Source organism: Cupressus sempervirens, chromosome 7 (genome assembly GCF_028749045.1).
Source record: "Cupressus sempervirens isolate cs-2001-9-10 chromosome 7, ASM2874904v1, whole genome shotgun sequence".
Lineage (NCBI taxonomy): Eukaryota > Viridiplantae > Streptophyta > Pinopsida > Cupressales > Cupressaceae > Cupressus > Cupressus sempervirens.
The window spans coordinates 661,781,899-661,805,752 of NC_143124.1; the positions used below are offsets into that span (position 1 = coordinate 661,781,899).

Genomic DNA, 23,854 nt, shown 5'->3' on the forward strand with positions numbered 1-23,854 from the left:
ATTAGTATTGTTTAGTTATGTTATATGTAAGCAAAATGTTCAATATGTTTCCCCACTAATATTTATTAAAAGATAAATTAATATTTATCCTCTCATCAAAATATAGTAAAATAAATAAAAATAATTTTAAAAAAAAACTTTACTAATAATAATACTATAGTACAAAGAAATCGGAAAAAAGCTTACCAAGATAAGAGTGTGGCAAGCGGTCAAACTATAAAAAGATGTGCAATGTTTGAATTCAGTAACAACTCAAATGTATTGTCTCCAAATTAATTAATTGCCTTGCAACTTAATTAGGGAATATTCTCCATACCAATCCACAAATATTTCTCCTGAAAAGTTTAAGCTACGTTTTCAAAAGAATGAAATGAATTCCATGCCAATCCACAAATATTTCTCTTGAAAAGTTTAAGCTACGTTTTGAAAAGAATGAAATGAAAGGACATTTAAAAGAAAGGACATTTTAGACTGTAATATTGGGCACCGGCTATGGTGCAACATATTTGTACTGATCGGACCCCTCCACTCCATGCCTTCCTTGCCATCGCATATCCATACTCCCCACCGTAACATACATGCCCATGCCTCATGTGGAATATGCACAACATCTTTATACCTCTGACATAGTCACTTTGATCATTTTCAATTAATTAAAAAGTACAGTGCTTAAAATGTTTCATTTATACTTGTTTTATTAACTCTTTGCCATTGTTATACTTGTCTTGTTTATACTTCATTTTTTCCTTTCATCCACAAGAATGGATAATATTTGATTTATGTACTATGTTAAATAAATTTTTTTTTATAAAAACTTAATATATTATGATTATTTTATTTTTTATTAATTTGAAAATTTTGAGAATTGAAAAGTATTATATTTTTAATTTGTTTTAAAAAATATATGTAAATAGAATGGTAAAATTTGTTATTTTGAAATCAGTAAATAATTATTATTTTTAATTAGTAAATGAAATTCAATTATTTCAATTATGAAGAATTAGGGAAAAATCAATTTATTTAATTAGTGAATGTAAAAGAAAATAAAAATTAAGTATTTAAAAATATATATTTTTATTTTAAAGTCTTTCTTATGTATATTTACTTAATCTTTTATTTAATTTATATTTAATAATTTAATTTTTAATATAAACTAACTAATTTAATTATAAAGAATTGAGGAAAGCATAATTTATTTAATAACAAGCACATCCAAGCACAAAGGTGTTTACACACTCAAAAGATCATGCTTCAAGAAGATTCGACCACAAATGTAAACAATCAAAAAATTGGCAATGTCAAAAGATAGTCAAGTATGGAGTGATATTATCCAGGCCTAAATTATGCCATTTTGTATTATTTTGTTTTGAATGATTGATTCATTAGGAGTGGTTTTGCATGTACAAAGTAGATAGTTATCATTAATAGTCATACAAGGGACAAGGCAACCTTGTAGGATTCAGTGTTTGATGGAATTTAATGACTCAATAAACATAGTTTATTATCCCTATAAAGAAAATTGGTAGAGGAAACCAAAACCTTTTCCCACAACTTATGCATATCTATTCAAGTCACAAAACCATGTCACCCCACAAAGGGTGCCTACATTTTTTTAATATCTGAGAGCTCAATGGAATATGTTCAAAGGTTAGCTCACAATGAGTGCTAGTGTCATGTTCTACCTTCAAAGGCTCTACCTATGTGTGAGTGTCTTCATGAGAGAATCTTCTCTCTCCTTCCACAAAGATGATCTAGCTTGTGGTTTTACAACACACACCCCATTTCAAGTATTTGCATAAATGAGGGACCCCCCTCCCCACGTTTTTATTTATTTATCTTTTTTCCTTTGTTTCTCTTTCATGTTTTGGTTTAGTCATTGGGGATTCAAACTTGTTAGACTTTGACAAGTCCGTCATCCATGAAACCCCATACTTATTAGTGTCTAGGATTTTGTTTTGTCTAATTCCTAGAGATTTTCGAATATTATATTTTTTTGAACTCCATAATGTCTAAGATCCCTAATTCTCTAAGTCTAGTCTGGTTGGTGTCTAAGATAGATCAACTTCAAAGGTTTAGAGTTGTCAGAATCCAAAAAATCTATAAAACCCTAATATCTCCACATTCCTTCATCTAAAAAAAATTAAAAATGGTTAAGTCCAAAATATCTTCAAACATTTTGGACTTTAGATGTCCAACATCTCTAAAAGTTTGAAACTTCCATTTTAGCTTCAAACAAAAAAAATAAAAAATTAAGTCCTCAATTTTTTTAAAAAATTGTTCGAGTTCCAGAAGATGACATCTCTAACAAGTCAAAAAGTTCCAAAATCACCTTGTATTGTAAAATGGCTTAGTTTAATTTTTCTCTCTTTTGGGTATCCAACAACTTTAACAAGTTTGAAACTCTAAAACTGGTTGCAAACAACTTCGAGCAAATGAAGCCACAACAAGAGTTTTTCATAAAGGTTGGTTTGGAAAGATATAGAGGAAGATGATGAAGTAATAAGACCGCCAAGGACCTCATTTTCCACATCCACACCTTTACTACTAGACCGAGGCTTTATAATCACAAAAAGAGTTTTTCATAAAGGTTGGTTTGGAAAGATATAGAGGAAAGACAATGTTAAGGTTGTAGCTTCTATCGGATTGATTTTTACATGAAATACCTTGTTGATGGTAAATCATCTTTAAAATAAATATCTTATATATAATATATATTATGCATTATATATTATTATATAATAATATAATAATATATTATATATATGCTTAAGATGAGTTACATATATGGTTATTTATATTACTATTATATTAATATATTAACTAGTGATGTTTAACCGTAGAGACATGTTGCTTCATGCGACATATCTCCTCCTCTCATATTTATAAGCCTTAATTTGCATTTGGAACACAATCAATACAATGGCAGTTGTTAGTACATTTGCAAAAATCCTAAAAATTAATAGATGATGGAGTAATAAGATCGCTAAGGACCTCATTTTCCACATCCACACTTTTACTACTAGACACCTCATGGGGCTTTGTAATTAATGTATCATCAAAGTATTCATAAAAGAAGTCATACATCGTGAAAGTAAAATAAACTACTCGTAATGAAATGCAATTTCTTTTGTATTTTCTTTAAATAGAAATGAAATGAAAATCTAAGAAAGATTTTTTTTTGTGATTTTGTGCTTATGAAATCTAATTACAGAAATAAAAATACAATGGATATACATAAGAGATCTAACTACCAAGATAAAATAGAGGAGGGGTTTATATTGGTTACACCAAAATGTTTAGTGGGGAAATGAGATCAAATAATTTGTTAATGTAAACTAGATGAGATGAGTTGATTAGTTAAAACACTTTCACCCGAAGTCATTCAATACAAGAGAAAGATGGGCTTCCAAACATAGCTCTTGATATAACTCAAGTTAGATTGGTACAACCCAAGTGATGAGAAAGGATGTCAATACTAAACCCAAACTATATTGAGGAAGTACGTAAGAAAGTCCTCTTTCATGCAATGTTTCAATTGGTTTCCTTGAATACTTAATTGAATGATAAAGACAAACAAGATCTATAGATTTAATGCACAAGAAACATACAAACTTAAGAGCATGTAAATACTAGATCTAAGATATGAAATAATGAAGAAAAGGATAAGACCCTAGATCACAATCTTGAAGAGGAAATCTAACCAAATCTAGAATTTTGGAAACAACCTCTGTCCAAAATTGAAACTAGTTTGGCTCTACAATTGGGAAGCTCAAAGAAGAAAAACCTAGAAATCTCACTGTCTTAGGTATAGGTTGACCTACTCAAGCTATGTAGGTACAAGTTGAGGTTGACCTGGTTGACCTATACCTAGCTACCTGAACTTAGTAGATCCAAAAAATCTCCCTAAAAGAGCATCCAAACATTATCTCCAATCTATACTCCTGAAACCTACAAATCTATAACACAGGTGTGCAAGTGGGTGGCTATGTAGGGGTTTTCCTTAGTCAACCTCCCATTTTGGTGATTTTCACCTCTACGTAAAGAGTTTAAACATATTGTTGGGTATGTATGTGTTTAGTGGTGAATAGAAGTTCTTAAATAGGGAAAAGGCCTCCACTTCATGTGATAATGAATTAAATATACATATGTGAGGAGAAAGAAGATATTGTACAATCCCTTTTGAATTCGAATTAGATTAGCAAGGCCTAAATAGAAGAAGGGGTGCTAATACTGAATTAGAATTACTAAAAGGAATATGATGCAAATAGATTCTCATTGTCTCATGTGTGATATGTGTAAATGCAAATGCAAAATTGAACTAATTGATTAAGTAAGATGTGAAATGTAAATCTAGATGCAAGATATGTGCAGACAACCCAATTTAGATATGAAATTGTGTTTAAATAGAGAATTGAAATAAAATATTAAAAAATTCAACTTGAAATGTGTATGGGAAACTTACTTTTTGCTATGAATGGTGCGAATCTGAGCCTGATTCTAAAATTTTATCCACAAATCCTTGAGTAAAAATGAAAACCCAAAAAAAACGAGAATGTGTGTTTCATGTCTAGGCCTTTGGAATAGGTTGTCTTGGAGGAAAAGTGTATGGACACCATCTTCTCGGAGCCTTGAAACTTGGTAAACCTATACTTTTCCAGAAGCTTTTAGGGAGTTATTTCTAGATCTACAACCAAAAATTCACTATCATGTTCCTGTGCACAGTAAATTTGGATTTTCATTTTTGGGTGGATGAGGGCTTACTTTGGTCAAGCCCTAAATTAAGGAATCAATCTTGAATTGAAAAGTAAATATGTAAAGGAAACAAGATAAATGTAAAAATTCACCTTGCTTTTAAAGACCCCTAGTAAGGACTTTTCCTTGTTATATGTTGTAGATGTTGAATTCGGTATGTAGAAAATAGGATATCTCCATAATTGGAATAGATATACCAAAACCACATCATGGAGCCATGGATGTAAATGCACATCAATGAAGAAGATGATGAGTGTTTCAATGTAGATCTCCTCCCTGGATGACCAACAAAATGCTTAATCATGTAGAGGAAATACTCACAAAGAATCCTTGAAACCTTAAAAGCCTTGAATACTTGATGGAAATTTCCTTTCTTGAATGCTTGAATGGTTGAATACCTTGATCTTGCATGTGGATTTCTATAATGAATGTCTAATGTGAAAATGGAGATCCTAAGCCTTCTTTTATACTAGTTTTGGGTGGGAAAATAATACAAGCTAACTAGGAAGCAAAATTAAATGATTGAAAAACCTTGAGGCTCTTCGGGCCCTTCACTCATTTCGACGTATTCACACAAAATGTGAGTTTTCTTTTTTTTTACGAAAGGAAAAATTTATGTTTACACTTCATTAGGTTTTGAAAATAGTTTTGTTGTGTAGTTTAACTTTTTATCAGGCACACTTATCTAATGTGGAGACTAATATTTTTAGTTGTAGTCTTTAGTATTAGCTTGTCTTGAGTATAATTTTTTCCAATATTTACCAATCATTGGTTGGTTTTTAGTTTTATTTTAAGGTATTAAAAATATTTCTTTTTTTGATTAGGTCTTTATAATTTTGTTAGGGTTTTTATTATTTTTTGTATTGATTCTTGAAGTGTTTTTTTCTAATTTATAAGGAAATATGTCTATGAAATAAAGTGAATCTATTTTTAATGTATAAAATGGTTTATGATCTTTTCAGAACTATGGTATATTATTATTTTTATTTATAAGAAAAAATATCTATGAAACAAAGGGGTATTTTTAATGTATAGAACTATGGTCTATGATATACTTTTAATATATGTATAAAGATATACATTTTGAGAATATTAGTATGAACATTAATATAATCTCTTTGACACCATTAATATAATCTTTGCAACTTGGTTGTATTAAACAAAAACAAAAAAGCAAAAAAAGAAATTCAATTAAATTATAAACAAATATTTCAATATAATCTCTCTGAGAACATTCAACTTGGTAATTTGGCCCTTTCTTTTGTCTTCCTTTCTTAGATGTATTTGCAGATGGTGTTATATTCTACCCCTACTTTGTTTTTGTTGGAGGTTGTCCCTGGCCCCCTGGCCATATGCTCTTTGTAATAGAGCCCCCTTCTTTATGGTTACGTGCTCCTTTTGGGGAAGGGTTGATTTGGATATGTTTGGGGATTTCTTTCCATGGTAGGGTTTTGCACTTGGATGGGGTTGTTGAGGATATACCAGGTTTTCTCGATTTGTTTGTGTTGTTCTTTGTGGAGTTTATGTGTGCTCTGGCTGGTTATGGGAATTTTTCTCTGCCTGTGCAGATGTTGGGTGCGGGTGTTCTTAGAAATATTGATGAAAGCCCTTGGTTTTCAAGATTTTTACTTTCTTTTGAATCAAGAATTTTATTTCTTTTGGATCTCCTTTTCGGAGGTTGGAATTGTTGTCGATCATGATCTCCATGGAGGAAAAAATGGTGTTCGCTCTTGAATTATTTGAAGAGCTAGAACTAAGCTTAGTGTCAACCATATGGATTATTGGTTTCAGCCCTAGATAGCTTTATTTGGTGGAGATAGGATGAGTTCATGACTTACTAGATTAGTTTGGTTTGGTGGAGATAGGATGAGTCCACAACTTACTAGCTTAGTTTGGTGGTGATAGCACAACTCCATGACTTACTATTTTAGGGGATTTTTTTGAACCCTTTGGTTTTGTGTGGAGGGATTTTACCTGATAGGTTGGCTTGGGTCTTACTATATACTTCTCCTTTCACAACTTCTATGGAGGTAAAGAAGTCTCCTATTAAGGTGGATGTGTCTTTGATTTTGGAAGTGGAAGAAACTAGAGAATATTTGGGCTACCTCTTGTGGTTGTGTTGATAGAAGAAGGTGCAACAGAGGTGGAGATGTCTTCAATTTTGGAAGTGGAAGAAGCTGGAGAATATTTGGGCTACCTCTGGTGGTTGTGCTGATAGAAGAAGGTGTAATGCTCTTGCCTTGTCATTTTGACCTTTCTCTTCCTTGTTTCTAATTTCTATTGTGGAACGGATTAAAATTCTTTGATGGTGCGAGCCAACACTAGTGGTTTAGTCATTTTCAGACACTTTCTTTTGACACAGAAAAATGGACAAGCTATTTGCTACCTGAATTTGTTTCCCATCAAATGTCACCCTTTTGCTATTGTGGAGTGAGTTGAAAGTTTTTTGACACACTAGCGGTTTAGCCAACACTGGTGGTTTAGTCATTTTTGGATGTTTTCTTTTGACATAGAAAGATGGACAAGCTATTTGCTGCCTAAATTTGTTTTCCATTAAAATGTCACCCTTATGCTATTGTGGAGCGAGTTGAAAGTTCTTTGACACACTGGTGGTCTAGTCATTTTCATTTTCAAACTTTTTCTTTTGACACAGAAAGATGGGCAAACTATTTAATGCCTAAATTTGTTTCCCATAAAACTCTCTTTTAGTTTCTTTTGACAATTTTAACACAGAAAAATGGGCAGACTATTTAATGCCTAAACTTGTTTCACACAAAACTCTCTCTTTTAGTTTCTTTTGACAATTTTAAAAGACTCAACTCTCTCCCTTTTAGTTTCTTTTGACAATTTTAAAGGGCTCAACACTCTCTCTTTAAGTTTCTTTTGACAATATTAAAGGGCTCAACTCTCAACTCTCTCTCTCTCTTTAAGTTTCTTCTCTCTTCTAGTTTCTTTTGACAAATTTAAAGGGCTCAACTCTCTCTCTTTTAGTTTCTTGGCTCAACTCTCTTTGTGGAGGCTCGTCCTAAGATAATCCCCACAAGATAATCCTTAACAATGTTGTCCTTAGTTTGTGGCTTGGTCGCAACTATCTAGACCTTTGTTTGTTTGTGGCTTAGTGTTGTCCTTAGTAAAGATGGGCAAACTATTTAATGCCTAAATTTGTTTCCCATAAAACTCTCTTTTAATTTCTTTTGACAATTTCAACACAGAAAGATGGATACACTATTTAATGCCTAAACTTGTTTCCCAAAAAACTCTCTCAGTGACTTTTGACAATTTTAAAGGGCTCAACTCTCTCTCTATTAGTTTCTCTTTTAGTTTCTTTTGACAATTATAAAGGGCTCTCTTTTAGTTTCTTTTGAAAATTTTAAAGGGCTCTCTTTTAGTTTCATTTGACAATTTTAAAGGGCTCAACTCTCTCTCTCTTTTAGTTTCTTTTGACAATTTTAAAGGGCTCAACACTCTCTCTTTTAGTTTCTTTTGACAATTTTAAAGGGCTCAACTCTCTCTCTTTTAGTTTCTTCTCTCTTTAAGGGCTCAGTTTCTTCTCTCTTAAGGGCTCTACTTTCTCTCTCTTTTAGTTTCATCTCTATTTTTTGAGAATTTTAAAGGGATCAACTCTCTCCTATAGTTTCTTGGCTCAACTCTCTCAACTCTCTCAACTCTCTCAACTCTCTCTGTGGAAGCTGGTCCCAAGATAATCCTTAACAATATTGTCCTTAGTTTGGCTCAACTCTCTCTGTGGAAGCTGGTCCCAAGATAATCCTTAACAATATTGTCCTTAGTTTGTGCCTAAGTCACAACTAGACCCCTTTGTTTATTCGTGGCTCAGTGTTGTCCTTAGTTTGTGGCTTAGTCGCAACTAGACCTTTGTTTGTTTGTGGCTTAGTTTTTGACAAAGGTAAATAAAAAATATCCAAATAAAACATTCAGCTTGGATAGCCTATAATAAAATAATTCTATTGAATTATAAACAAATATACAAATATTTCTTATAATAAGATACTTCAATTGAATTATAAACAAATATACAAATATTTCTTATAATAAGGTAATTCAATTGAATTATAAACAAATATACAAATATTTCAATTTATAAAGGAGTATGTAAAACAAATATTTTCAGTTCATTATCAGCAAATATAAAATATAAATATGTTGGTGGATGCCAACGTTGCAAACCTGTCGTAGGTCGATGTGTTTTGATGCAGAAGGACTGAAAAGAAGTTAATCATAAAAAATAATGTACCATGCACACTTACTAGTCTCAATGCCATTGTAAGGAAAATGAGTCTGTCTATTAAAAATTGGAAATAGATATGCTCAATTCAAAGTTCGAAGGCTTTTCAATAGAAGCCAATTCATAATAGTCGTGTAGGTCAATACAAAAACCCTGGCTCGTTTAAGAGAAACCCATGGAAAGTTACGCAGTAATGTATCATTGAAGTAGAGGTCTACAATACAAGGGAATTTGTAAAGCGCCAGTACAAATCTAATAAAAGCTACAGAGAGAAACTATCCATTACAAAAACATCAGTCATTCACATAACATGACAGGTTTGTAGGCGTAGCAGCATATGAACTACGAAAACAAGGTCATGTATTTGGGCAGCTGAGGAGGTTAGAGGTTTTGAATAGAAGTTTAATCGGAATTCAATGGCTGGCGTATAGAAGCAGGGTACAAAATGTTCTTAGCTCCAGTTGCATCCACAGCAGTCTTGCTAAGGGGGTGGGGAGCTCCTCTCACGTAGAATAGATATGCACCCCATGCCAGCAGTTGAGGAGCCAACAGTCTGTAAAGAAAGAGAACACTATCCCATTTGGGGATGCTCACACACCTCTCTCCTCTGCGTGCTCCATTCACTATTGCCTTCCCACACTCCTCTGCCGACGCTATCGGCCAAGGCCCTACTTGTACCTGAAAACTTTTCTCAATTTCAGTTTCCACATCAACCCCATTTTCCTATATAATTCATATGCAATCTCCATATCAATCCATTTTCCTATATAATTCTTTCCTATATAATTCAAATGATTAGGGTTTACAAAATCTTAAATTCAACCCATTTTCCTAGTTCAGAAATCTCAAATTCAACCAATTTTCTTATCGATTCAAGTGATTAGGGTTGACAAATCCATTTTCCTATGCAATTCAAATGATTTCCAATCTCAACCCATTTTCGTGTAAATCTCATTCTCAAACCATTTTCCTGCATAATACAAATGATTAGGGATTAGGGTTCACAAATCTCAATCTCAACCCATTTTCCTACATAATTCAAATAGTTAGGGTTCTCAAATCTCAATCTCAACCCATTTTCCTACATAATTCAAAATAGTTAGGGTTCACAAATCTCAATCTCAACCCATTTTCCTACATAATTCAAATAGTTAGGGTTCTCAAATCTCAAATTCAGTTCCATCTCAATCCATTTTCCAATATAATTCAAACGATCAGATTTCAGTTTCCATCTCAACCCATTTTTGTATATAATTCAAGTGACATTTTCCAATATAATTCAAATGATTAGATTTCAGTTTCCATCTCAACTCTTTTTTTTATACAATTCAAGAGACATTTTCCAGTATAATTCAAATGATTAGATTTCAGTTTCTATCTCAACCCATTTTTGTATATAATTCAAATGTAATATTAGGGTTCAAAAATCTCAAATCCAGTTTCCATCTCAAACACATTTTCCTACAAAAGTCATACTTACATCTTGGCTAAATTGGAACTCTCCCTCCCTGTTTACAAATTTGCCCTTAGTCATCTCAGACTCGATCCATCCAGGAGTTGCAATTGTGATACCAACAGAGGGTCCCAGTTCGATTCTCAAGCTGTCAAAGAAATTGATCACTGCCGCTTTGGAAGCCTGAAATTCAATATCCGAAACATCTCAGGCTTGAAACCCTAATATCTTCAATATGTCATAAATGATATAGGCGGCAAAGGTAATACGATTAACTATCAAAAAACACTTTATAGAAGGAATATTTAGTGGTAAGATAAGACGGATTATGGCTAGAATTTTACATTATAGATGCTCATCCTCGGAAGTGGTAACCACCCTGCAGTAGAAGCAGTCGCTACTATTCTACCAGAAACATGCTTCAGATGGGGAATTGCATAATAAGTTGGTTAAACAGATCCCCAAAATGCAACATCCTGACAATCAATGGAGACTGTATTAGTTCATAGCAAAATCTTCCCAGTATTTTTCTTCATACGTATCAGAAATCAACAACAGCATTACCATCACTTGTTGAAAACGAGAAGGATCAATGGCTTCTTCAAACAGGGAACTGTGAGCTATTCCAGCATTTTTCACCAGATGATCCACTATTCATACAATTATCAGTTTAGCTTCTCCCCAATTGATAAATTCATACAAGCAAGCAAACAAATCACAAATTCTTTTACAAACCCACTAAAAAGAAGACGACTTAGAAATCCATTTCCACCAGATTTCATAAATTAGGGCAAAATGAGAAACAAGAAATGTGGGTTTTACGGTGGCCATAGATCCTGATTGTTTCCTCTATGAATCTTTTGCAGTCTTCCTCCTTGGCAACATCAGCAGCAATCACATGAGCAGCAGGGGCGCCCATTGAAGAGGATTTATCAGCAACAGCCTTAAGTCGGTCCTCTCTTCTAGCAATCAGAACCAATTTCGCTCCTTTCTTGGCATATTGATAAGCGATTTGCTGCAATCAAAGCAAGCATAAACTTAATAGAGATCAGATTTTACAAAACAATTGAAGATTCACAGTGGGTTTTGTTCAAAAACACACACTTCTCCTATTCCAGAAGATGAACCAGTGATTACAACAACTTTCCCCTGCATATTCTCAGAAAAGATGAAATGGTAGACCCAGCCACACATCTTCATGAATGCCAAAGAAGGCAACGCCATTGCCAAGAAGAACATCGCCAATGGCGGAAATGTCAAGTCCAGAAACATCTGTAACAAATCCATCTTGCCGATCACTTTCAAAATTTGCCCACAAAGGTTTGGGATCCTGATTATTTACCGAGTTGTGCATCCTTGAGCTCTGTCTCCTTAGAACAAAATGGGATCTTGATTTGGAAGACGCGTGTAAGTGTATTGACAGGTAGCCATGGAGTATCATCTATCTGCTTAATGTTTTCGTTTACAAGGGGAGCTTTCTGAGCGCCACGTTAATGGGAAAATGTTGCAGTGCGAGCTTATTTATAAGCAAACAACAGATTTAGACCAAATCAAACTATGTGAAGATTATCATCTCAGCTTGGATTGCCAGGATTCTTATTATTGTCTTTATAAAATGCTACATTGCTATGTTGTTTATAAGCAAAGACAGAGTAAATCACAATTATATGAATACACTACAGTTTGGATGCTGGTTTTTAACCAAAAGACGCAAAGCGTCAAATTTCTTGTCATAATGTCTTATACATTTAGAATTGAAATCAAGTGAAATCAATATATGAATATATGTGACTTAATATATTTTACTTTAAAATTAAATAATAATCTTAAAATTTTGTAGAAGTTGATAGCTCTAGTTATTCAATAATGAAATCTAGTAATATCTATGAATAAATTTGATCTTTTAAATCTGATATCGAATTTTGTGTCTATGCTAATTGTATAGGTCTCTAGAAAACATAACAGCAGTATATAATTTTATTAATATAGATACCATATGAGCAATGAAACAACAGTTGTGCTTGCAATAGTAAAACACATGTTATTTTTGAATTAAAAAGTTGTCAAACAAGGGGGCCGGCCCTTGCAAACAAATTGGAAACTACCAACATATTACCACCACACAAAACTTCCCCCTATTGTTGTCAATCCAAAAACAACATACGAAGTAACATAATAAAAGTTTTACTAGACATTAAACTAGTATGGCCTGTAATAGTTTTACTTAAACTAAAAAAGTTTATCAACAAAGGTAGAGCCTTAAACCAAACTAAGTTCCATAACTAGCAAAACATAAAAGAAAGGAGACTAAGAGGGATATGCCCTAATTGGGTTGCTTGTCATCCTTCCCCTTAAGAAGAATTTTAGCCCAGTCCTCAGCCAAGAAATCAAACAACATCTTGGAGTCTTCCTTAGTCAGGTTCCCCTCCTGCTTCTCTTTTAGTAGGTGCAGAGTAGTGGTCATAGCGTGTGTCACTTTGATAGTGAGTTTAGCCAGGAGTCTCACTCTTTCCTTCAAGACGTGCACTCTCTCCCTCAGCTCATTGTCATCTAGCTTGTGAGTCTCCTCAGGAACCTCCTACTTATCACTTTGATTGCCATCCACCATGCCCTTGTCAATAACCTGCAAAACAAGGGGGTTAGAAGTAAACATTTCCTTGGGTGAGACCTTGACAGGCAAATACAACATCATGGGGAAGGGGGCTCTTTCCACCATGTTAGGGAACTAGTCTTGGGTGAGGTCCACACACCCAATAGTAATAGAAGCCAAAATATGGATCATCTCTCTTCCCCTAGTATCACCTCTCGAGCTCGACATCGAAGAGTCCGAGACATCCACCTCCTTCTCCTCCTCCTCCCCCAAGCCAAAATTTGAAGTCTTCTATTTAATTCTTTGCTTATGGTGGGCCACCTCCTTCAATTCTGAATCCTCCTCTTGCAAGGCTATGGTTCTCAACTTCCTTTTAGCATTGGTTTTCACAATTCTTCTAGATCTCCTCCTTCCCCTTCTTGTCTCATCATCTGAATCCTCCATCACCTTCTCCTTCCCTTTCTTTGTTTTCAAAACTTTACCATGGGGGGTGATTTTCCTTTCTTTAGGGGACCCACTTGGTGAGGGTTGGGGGGTGGAGGCTCTAGGGCCAGTAATTCTAAGTCGGATATGGTGGGGTGGGGGTCATGGATAGTCGGGATGTCAACCTCCATGATCTTAGGGGGTAACATGGCTAGGTGAAACTGGTATAGACAAAACATCAATCCCTGATGGAGGATAGTATAATTGACTCCCTCATTTTTTCCTTAACATTAGAAACCGTATCAACTAATTCATTAAGCAAGAAAAAAGGGATAGAGATAAAGTCACGATGATAGAAGTGATTCAAGAGAGGAAAATGATAGTAATAACAGACACCATACCTCCCTTCTAGAATTAAATACTTCATCACCACCAAGCAAACTTCATTCTAGGGTTCAAGAAGTTTCTCCCTCAAAAACCCCCCACAATGCCTAATGGATTCCTCGTCATCTTGAAAAAAATGAGTTAAGCTAGCTTCATTAGTAACTCTAGTCACCTTCTACCACTTTCTCCCTTTCATCCCAAAGCCCATTGCCAACGAGATTTATTCTTGGTAATCGTTGACCAAATTACAATTTAAGTCAGTATAATTAAATAAAAATAAAGACAAAAGATCTAGCATCTAAATATGAAACAATAATGGAGCTAAGCTTTAAGATAGAAATGTGGATAGAAAATAAGTAAAATTAAATTAAAAAAGGTTAAAACATTTTTAGAATTAACTAATTATAATGTCAATAGAAATGGATCACTTTAGCATAATCCATATAGTCTTATAAGATATAGTTTACTTCTAATATAAATATTTTTTAAAGGAAATAACAATAAATAATTTTGAAATTGTGAGGGGTAAAGATGTGAAATATCATTCTATTGAAAGAATACATTGATTGGATAAATCAAGTATAACAACATTGTTCATATGAAAAAATTATTATAATTAGAATTTATATATTTTTAAATTAGAATTTATATTTATATTTATTTAAAAATTTATTTGTTAGTTTGATTGATTTGTGTCATTTATATATTTAATTTGTTAAAAATATTATGTTTATTAGTATATTTATAATTAAATTATTTTATAGATATATTCCACATTTTAATAATATTTCTTATAATTCTATCTTATTAGTACATTTAAATTTTATTTATAAATATATTTATTAATAAATAACTACATATAAGATTACAAAATTAATATTTATTAAAGATCAATTTGGTATTACTAACTCTTGCTCTATTTGCAGGACTCCTGAGAACTTAAGACATATTTTTCTTACTTGTCAGTTTGCTAAGATTATATGGAAATTTTTTTGAATTATTATTACTGATCATGTGTCTGTTATGGATATTATTCTTGGCAATATTACTGGTCTCAGAAAGGATGCTAATTTCTTTTGGAATATTCTATCCTCTCATATTCTTTGGTTTATTTGAAAATTTAGAAATGAGGACAAGTTCCAAGACATTGGTAGATCCCTTACTTTGTTTCAATTGAAACTCATACGATTTAAGATTGTTTCGCAGGTGTGTTGTATCATGAAGCTTGAGGAAAATAAATTGAAAAGATTCCTACATGATGGCCATGGGCTAGAACGGGCTAGCATTGTAGATGATCAGGCAACTTTCGATACTGCCCTTAAGCATCTGCTAAAGGAAATTAGAGACACCAGAGGCCCTTCTGTTGATAGGCTGGATTTCTTTACGCATATTTGTGAGAGCAAGAAAATAGCTTGGATGGAAGGAAAGCAAGGTTGGACTGCTTGGATTGAAGACCATGATCACATTCTGGATTAATTCTCATCTTTTTCTTTTGTATTCTCGAAAAAACTGATTCATATTGTGCGAGTTAGCTATTTTTTGGATCTCAGTTGAACTAGATGGTTGAGCTTGGTGGTTGAGGCTTGCCTCCCCTGCTCTGATTTTGTACTCATTTCTTTTTGGATGTTCGATTATTTAATTTAAAAAATAATGAATATAATGTATTAATAATTATATTCTATTATTACATATAATTAATAGAATTAAAGCATGAGCAAATTATTAAGGCAAAATAATAGAAAAATCAAACTTACAGTAGGTAGTTATAGTGTTTTTTTCACATTAAAGAAAATCAAACTTAAGCTCAGGTGGATGTTACTAAATTTTAAAATGCAAGGTCATGTTGGTCAGAGAGTTTCTCCTGTGTAGAGTTTAATGTATAAAAACTTTGTGGAATAAAAATAAATGATGTGTACACATCTAAATGATGCGTAGATGTGTAGAGACTTCATATTAAATGAAAATAAATGATGTTCTTTTTGAGATAGAGAATTTTTTTAACTTTGGTATTTTTCTCCTTCCCTTTTTTTTTGTTAAGAACCAATAGGATTTCAAATAAATAGTTATTTCTTGATTTTATAAATATACATAAATTTATGAACTATATATCTGACATAAGAATTAAAAAATTTATTGAATCTTATTGGTTGGATAGATATTTTTATTAGTTTTTATTGCCTCTAATGGATACAATAGAACTAATAATAATAATGATTTTTTTCCATAGTCTATTTTAAAAAAAAAAATTCCATTTTTAATAATATGTTTTTTCTCGTAATAACAAAGGTGAGTGAATCAGAATTATATATGATATTATGAATAAATTATTATTTCAGTTTGATTGCAACTTTTTTTTAAATAATATTTTTTCTTTATTACAATAATTCTAGCTAAGTTTTTTTTTTCACTAAAAGAGGGGTAAAATTTTTATTGAATATCAAAGAGAGCTGAACAACATAAGAAACAAAGAGAACTACATAGCTTTATCCTAGTCCACAAGTTGAACTAGCATCTGAGATAAATCAAGGGGGAGCATCCTATGATCAAGAATATTCCAAGCTGGCCCTTGCTCAAAGGCCCATTTAGCTAGACAATCAGCCACGCCATTCCACTCATGAGGGATATGCATAAAAGACACTAAATCTAAAGAATTGCTTAACTGAATGATCTGCTAAATAACCAGAGCCAAATGCCAATCCACATGTACAAGGTTCCTATTATGCAATAAGTTCACAATCACCTGCGAGTCAGTCTCATAGATGATTCATTTCCAGCCACGTTGACAACATTGTTCCACTGCAACCAAGATAGCCAGGGCTTCCATGAGGTTATTAGTTTGGTAACCCTTGTATATAGAAAATAGAAATTGAATATCACCATAACTATCACACCTAACTCCCCCAATCCCAGCTGGACCAGGATTTCCTCGAGAAGAACCATCAGTGTTGATTTTAAGAGTGCCTACCTCAGGAGGAGACCAATGTCCCTGATGATCAACAAGCTGAGAGTGTTGCTTAGCTCTATTCCCAGAGCAGGTATGAGAGGCCAAGGGAGTGCAACCCTGAAGAGAAAAGGAGAGGCGAGAGTAAATACCAGCATCAGTAGGATCCAACCCCCCATCGATGTCACATTTAGCTAGGAGTGTTTCTTGAAGAGAATTCTAGCTAAGTTTTCACTAGTATGATTCTTATTCAATAATATATTAAGTTTTAAAGACGAAATGGCAAGGAGACAACAAAGAATAGGGAGAGAGACCATTAATTGAGGGCTAACTTCATCAACATGTAGTTGTTGCATGCAATGTTGTAACACCTTCATTTTTTTTTAGAAATGTAAAGTGAATATTGAACTACCTACAACTAAGGTTTGAAGTGTTACTCATATGCAACTCACATCTAGCGAAATGTGTCCAAAAAATGAATTTTTAAACATTCAACTAAAGCTTAATTAAAAAATATCTAATAGTTAAATTTAAAAATATTATTTGTTGCTAATAGAATATTGTATAACTATATAAAATGTAACAATAGATAGTCTTTTTTTGTAGCTCTACAATTTTTCATGTTTCCCACTTCTTTGAATTTTGAATTTGATGAGTGAGAATGGCCCCCTAGGGTCAGGTCAGATCCCTATTCCTTGCCCGGACCTGTAGCTTGTTCAAACCTCAACTGAGGATGTCTAGAGGAGAGTTGACTCTGATCATCCTTCTTGTAGGGATCTAGTGGAGTCTATTGTGCTTCTTGTGGAGTGTTAGGAGAAATTATGAGTCCAAAAGTGACTCAAGGATGGAACAATGTGGTCCTTGGAGAAAGTAAGACTCATGCACCACTGGAAGCTCCCAAGGTTATCAATGGTGAAGAGGGAGTCAAGATTTTTATTTTGAATAGTTTGGTGGACAATGTGTCTACCAATCTAAAACTATGTCTGATTGGTAGGTTTGTTGCCTTCCTCCCATCGATTGAGATGACTAGGAAGTGGGTAAGTGTGAAGTGGAAATTAAAAGGGAGTGTGACTATTTCAGCAATTTTAGATGGTCTCTTCTGCTTCAAATTTATGGCAATGGAAGACATTACAATGGTGTTGGCAGGGTCTTAGTTATATGGGAAACATAGCCTAAAAATGGCAAAATGGTACCCTGCTTTGGACTTGGCAAAAGAGTTGAACAAAATTTCTCCAATCTAGGTTAGGCTCCTGGGACTTCTCTTGGAGTTTTGGGATGAAAGGATTCTCATGTCTATTGGAAACTCCTTTGGACACTTTGTTGTAGCGGACATGGTTGCCCTTCAAAAATCTCGTCTGGTGTTTGCAAGGTTTGGTGTGAATGTTGTGATTGGGGCCATGTTACCCAAATCCATTGTGCTCAGCTCTAAGTGGGGCAAGAAGGTGCAACCCATTATCTATGAGAATGCAAGATTTTCTACTAGAGCTATGTCTCATTTGGACATGTGTGTGTGGATTACAAAATGAACAATACATCTGGAAGGAAGGAGGAGCTAGTTGAGGACAAGAAAGCCTAAGTTATCTCAAAAGATAAGGGGGAGGAAGAGTTGGGGAGAAGGTGATTGTGGAATCTTTTCCTAGGAAAGGCTTGAGGTGGAGGTTGAAGGGACCTCAGATGGGGATACAAATGATCTAGCAGTGGCTATTGGGGAGAATATGGAGTTGGGTGGGTCCACTAGTGTGATGGAGGAAGGGGAGCTAGTGGATAGTGAAGCTAGGGACCCTCTCCCTTTTTTGCAAGGCATTGAGGATCTTCTTAGAACCAAAATGAGAAATATGGTGCTTAAGGAAGTGTGTGGAGGTTCAGAGGATAAAAGTAAAGAGATTGTGGAGGACAAAGGGAAATGGTTGGAAATGGTGGAGGTTGCCAGAATGCTTAGTTGGAACAACAGTGTTCCCCTACCTCTAAGAGGTTAGATAACATCAATACCCCCTTTCCCCTCTTGGAGGATGAGGGGGAGAAATGGAAAACCTAGAGAAGATAGACCAGAGTCTCAAGGAAACCCAAGGAAGATAAGGAGCTGAAGTTGGATGTGGGGAAATATGGGAAACAAAATAGAAGAACAAAGCAAATGGCATGGGAGGTGGCTAGTGGTAGGGAATCAACCCTAGAGTCTATGAGTAAAGGTAGAAAATGATCTTTCTATCTTGGAATATGACGGGGTTGAATATCCCTCAAAAATAGTTTTCTCTCAAGCAACAACTATCTAACATGAAATTTGATATCCTTTTGATCTAGGAAGTTAAAATGACTTTATCTAACTTGGAAAGTATTGCTAGTTATATTTGGCCAAGGGCTAGTTTTTGCTACAGCAAGGCAGAGGGAGCATTAAGAGGAGTTGCTACCTTTTTGAACCTAAGTGTTAGTAAAGGTAATTTCATACCTTGTTCTAAAAATTATCTTATTATTGAACAAAAGAAAGATGACAGGGTCTAGAATGTCATTAATGTGTATGCTCCAAATTTAAGACAAGGAGGAGGTCATCTCTAGGAGAATTTGTCTATTTTCCTTGCCCTACTAGGAACACCTTTTGTATGGGAGATTTCAATTCTCCCTATATCCCTTGGAGAAAACTAGGGGTGTGGCAGATTTTATAGAAAGTATAAAGGATTTGGCTGAGTTCATTAATAAAAATGACCTGATGGACATGCAGATGTGTGGTGTAAAGTTTACTTGGTCAAATAATAGAAATGGGGATGACCTTATCTAAGTCAAACTATATATACTTTTGGTCCCAATAGGCTGGGAAGGTTTGACTTCCACCTCTCTCACGAGATTACCCAAGACTATCTCAAATCACACCCCTATCATTTTTAATTGGAAGGAGGAGATGTAGGGGGGACCCAAACCTTTTAGATGTGAAGTAATGTGGCATTCTCACCCTAACTTTGGTGATTGGGTGGCAGAGTGGCGAGGGATACAAGTTGAAGGAACTACCATGTTTAGACTCTCCACCAAACTGGATAATATTAGAAGGAATGCCTGACCATGGCAAAATAAGTACTTTGGGGATATCTTTAAGACTAAGAAGGAGGTAGGAAAAAAGGTTAGAGGAACTCCAAAAATTGATGAGGGAGGGGTTGGCCTCAGATGACATGATATTGGAAGAGGAAAATTGTAGGAGGGTGTGGAGAGAGAAATGATGTTCATAGAGGAGACAATTCAGATGCAAAGATCAAGAGTTTTATGGCTCAAACTAGGTGATAAGAATATTGCATTTTTTCATAGATCAACATCCATCCACAAAAGAAGAAACACCATTGATGTTGTGAGTGATGAAATTACACAATACTAAAAAAAGAAAAAGAGATTGGTAATTGAGCTAGTACATATTTCAAAGATTCCCTTAAAGAGGAGTATAGAACTACTAATGAGGAGGATAGACTATGGCTAATTAACTCCATGCCCACTATGATCTTAGTGGAGGAGAATGAGGAATTGACTCAGCTAGTAATGGAGGAGGAAGTTCATGAAGCTATTTTTTTCCATGAAAGCTTATAAATCCCCATGCCTTGATGGTTTCCCCTCGACATTTTTCCAACACTTCTAGGAGATGATCATGACTGATCTTCTCTGGGCTACTCATGATTTCTTCATAACTAGGAAGATTTTAAAGTGATTAATAAAATATCCATTGTTCTTATCCCCAAAGTCAAGGATCTGAGGGTTATTTCTAATTTCATATCAATAAGCCTATGCAACACCACTTACAAAATATTTTCCAAGATTTTGGTGAATAGACTTAAGTTGTTGTTGCACAAATTCATTGGGAAAACCCAAAATGGGTTTGTATGGGTCATCAGATCCTTAATGCTGCTATAACAACACATGAGGTACTTCACTCAATGGAGAAGAGTGGTAATCTTGGTATGGAACTAAAGCTTGATATTTCAAAATCTTATGATAGAATCAAATGGACATTTTTGTATGATATTATGGTGAAAATTGGTTTTAGTCAAGAAGTTGTTAATTTGATTAAATCAATGATAGAGACTATCAATTATTTTGTGTTGATGAATGGATCACCTAGGGATAACTTTGGAGGTGAGAGAGGCCTAAGATAAGGGGATCCTATTTCTCCTTATCTATTCATAATGGTTGCTAAAGTGTTGGGAAGAGAATTCTTGAGGAAGATGGAAGGAAGAGAGATAAAAGGTATTAAGCCTACTACCTCACTACTAGTGGAGGTGATCCAATAGTTCATGAATGAAACTTTTCGAAGTGGAGACTTCTTGGTGGTAGAAGAAAAATACTAGAAATTAGTCCTAGAGGTTATGATGTCAATGTGTGACAAAAAATCAATTTTGATAAAAGTAAGGTATTTTTCTTCAACACCATACCTGATATCTAGAGGAGGATCATAAATGTCCTAGTGTGCAATAATGCCTCACTCCCTAATATTTACCTTGGGCTTCCATTGACTATGAAAGAAGTAAGTAATAACTTTCGAATACCATTTTGGAAAAGATCCAAAAAAAGTTGATTGAGTTGAGAGGGAAAACCTTGAGTAGTGTGGATAAGCTAAAATGTTGGACTCTACCCTCTAAGGAATCCTAGTTTACTTCCTCTCCTTGTTCAAAATCATGCAAAGTATGGTGGAGAAATTGTAGAAAATCCAAAGAAATTTCCTTTGGTTAGGAGGAGAAGAGAAGAGTAGATTAAGCCTAGTGAGTTGGGAAATGGTCTATAGACCCAAAGTTAGAGGAGGTTTAGGAATTAGAACAATTTTTTATTTGAATAATATCCTTCTTACTAAGGTGGGGTGGAAACTATTGAAGGATGAGGCCATTTGGTGTAAGATTGTTAAAGAAAAGTATTTGGGAAATTTGAGTTTTATTCATTGCATTTGGAGAAATGACCTCCCATTGGGTTCAAGGATTTGAGGTAATATCCTTAGGAATAGAAGTTTACTCAGGAAAGGAGTGAGGTGTCCAATGGGCGATGGATTTCAAGTTCATTTCTAGGAGGATACTTGGCTTATTGATAAACCTCTGGTCAGAAAAAAGTATGGGTTCCTCCATGACCACCTTCAAGAGCAAGTAGGGAATAAGGTGTTCAATTACATTGGTCCATGGAGGAAGTGGAAAAAATTAGAATTACAACTTAACTTCTTAGATGGTGAGCAATTGGTGGAGGAACTAAATTGGCTACTCAACTGGTACAAAATCCTATGAGGGGTTGAAAATGATACCTTTCTTTGGAAGGAGACCATGACAGAGGATTTCACTTTTAGTTCTACCTATAAATTAATTTTTGAAAAAAAATTAGCACGTAAATACTAGGGGAAAGTTTGGTTTAGCCATTTGATCTTGATAGTAAATGTTTTTTGGTGGACCTCTATGCATAGGAAGATCCTTACCATTAATAACCTAAGGAAAAGGGGATTCCAAATACCTAATAGATGCTATCTTTTTAGGGGAGCATAGGAGAATATCCCTCATCTATTTTTGGAGTGTGATTATGCCATATACATATTGAGTAGGTTGCTACAGAAGCTTGATATGGTTAGAGTGTTTGATTTTGGGATGGACCAATTTGTTGAGAGTTGGCAATGCCCATTCACTCACCCCCTCCTTATCCAAATGTGGAAAGTTAGCCCCCCCATGTTTATTGGGGCATTTGGAAGGAAATAAACAATAGGGCATTCAAAAATGAAGAGAGGACTGAGGAGATTGTTATTGATATTATTTGCAAGCTTTTGGTGGAAAATATGAAAAGATGCAAGTGGGAAAAATCAGTGATCCCCCCCAATCAAAAGGAACAAAGGATTTACATGACAGGTTCTTGGAGATGGATAATTCCAAGCAACTTGCTAGGAAAAGGACAAGATGGAAGCCACCTAGGGAGAATTGGGTTAAACTTAATTTTGATGGAGCGATGAGGAAGGAGGGATTTGCAGGAGGTGGTATAGTCAAAGAAAGTGAGGGAAGAATGCTTTTGGCTTATGAAAGATACCTAGGGAAAGTCTCAAATAATGTAGTGGAAGAAATGGCTTTGCTATGGGGTTTGAAATTGGTAATCAGTGTTGGATGGGAGAATGTGGAGATTGAAGGTGACTCAAAAATAATAATTGACACTATGAAAGGCATCATGAGCAAAGGTTGGGCAATCAAAAGGGTTATGGAAGATATCAAGCATTTGTTGATTGTCCTAAAGAGACTTGAGTTGCACCATATTTCTTGGGAGGGAAATGGGGTGACAAAAAGACCGGTGAAGATAGGACTGAAAGTACAAGGTCTACAATGCTGGGGAGATCTGGGAATCTTACCAAACTTGGTAAGACTCTTAGTGAAGAAAGAGAATAAATCATGACTAAGTTTAGTTAGGAGGCTTTTTTGATTAATGATGATAGCTCACTAATAAGTGGGTAGAAGGGGAGATGTCATAGAGGACAGATGGCAAGGCATGAAGAAAGGGGTATATGTCATAATTATCTCACATGTTTTGAAAGAGAGAGGACATTGAAGAATGATATACATATATTTTTAATGATTTTCTTATGCCTATTCTTGTACTTAGTGATGAGTAAATGTTCAATATTTAAAAGAATTGGGTGTAATGAAAATGATGGAAAAAATTAGAATGGGACAATGGCAGGTGACACGTGACAACTCAACATAGATGTGATGTGGCTATTCATAACAATAAAAGCCTTTATGAATACTTAAAGCCACCATTTTTTTTGCCTAAGTGTGACTGCATTGTTAGTAATTGCCTCTACTTTTTGAAAATGAAGAGAATTCTAGTGGAAGTTACTACTATGGGTGGTGATCTTCTGCACGTTGAACCTTTGATTGTGGAGGACAGTGCTTGTAAATTGCTAGTTTGGTATATGCTCAAAGAGGGAGCGTTTATCCCTTTTATAGAGGTGCTCCATGGTTATGATGAAAGTTGTTCTTTGTAATTTTTTAACTCGTGGGAGGATAGAAAGATTACTATTAATGGTATTTCCTTCCATATTTATAAGGAAGTTCAAGCCTTGCTAGGAAGGGGAGGAAGTGGTAGAAG

At 34.5% G+C, this 23,854-nt stretch overlaps 1 pseudogene across 1 annotated transcript; it reads right to left on the bottom strand.

Moving 5' to 3' along the window:
* Positions 1-9,086: 9,086 nt before the first annotated feature.
* Positions 9,087-12,053, bottom strand: LOC149548400 (11-beta-hydroxysteroid dehydrogenase-like; annotated as a pseudogene). Its single transcript, XR_016354444.1, has 6 exons — positions 11,553-12,053; positions 11,271-11,463; positions 11,013-11,098; positions 10,793-10,924; positions 10,476-10,631; positions 9,087-9,673 (listed from the first exon to the last, which is right to left on the bottom strand). The product of XR_016354444.1 is annotated as an 11-beta-hydroxysteroid dehydrogenase-like (transcript).
* Between the last annotated feature and the right edge of the window lie 11,801 nt (positions 12,054-23,854).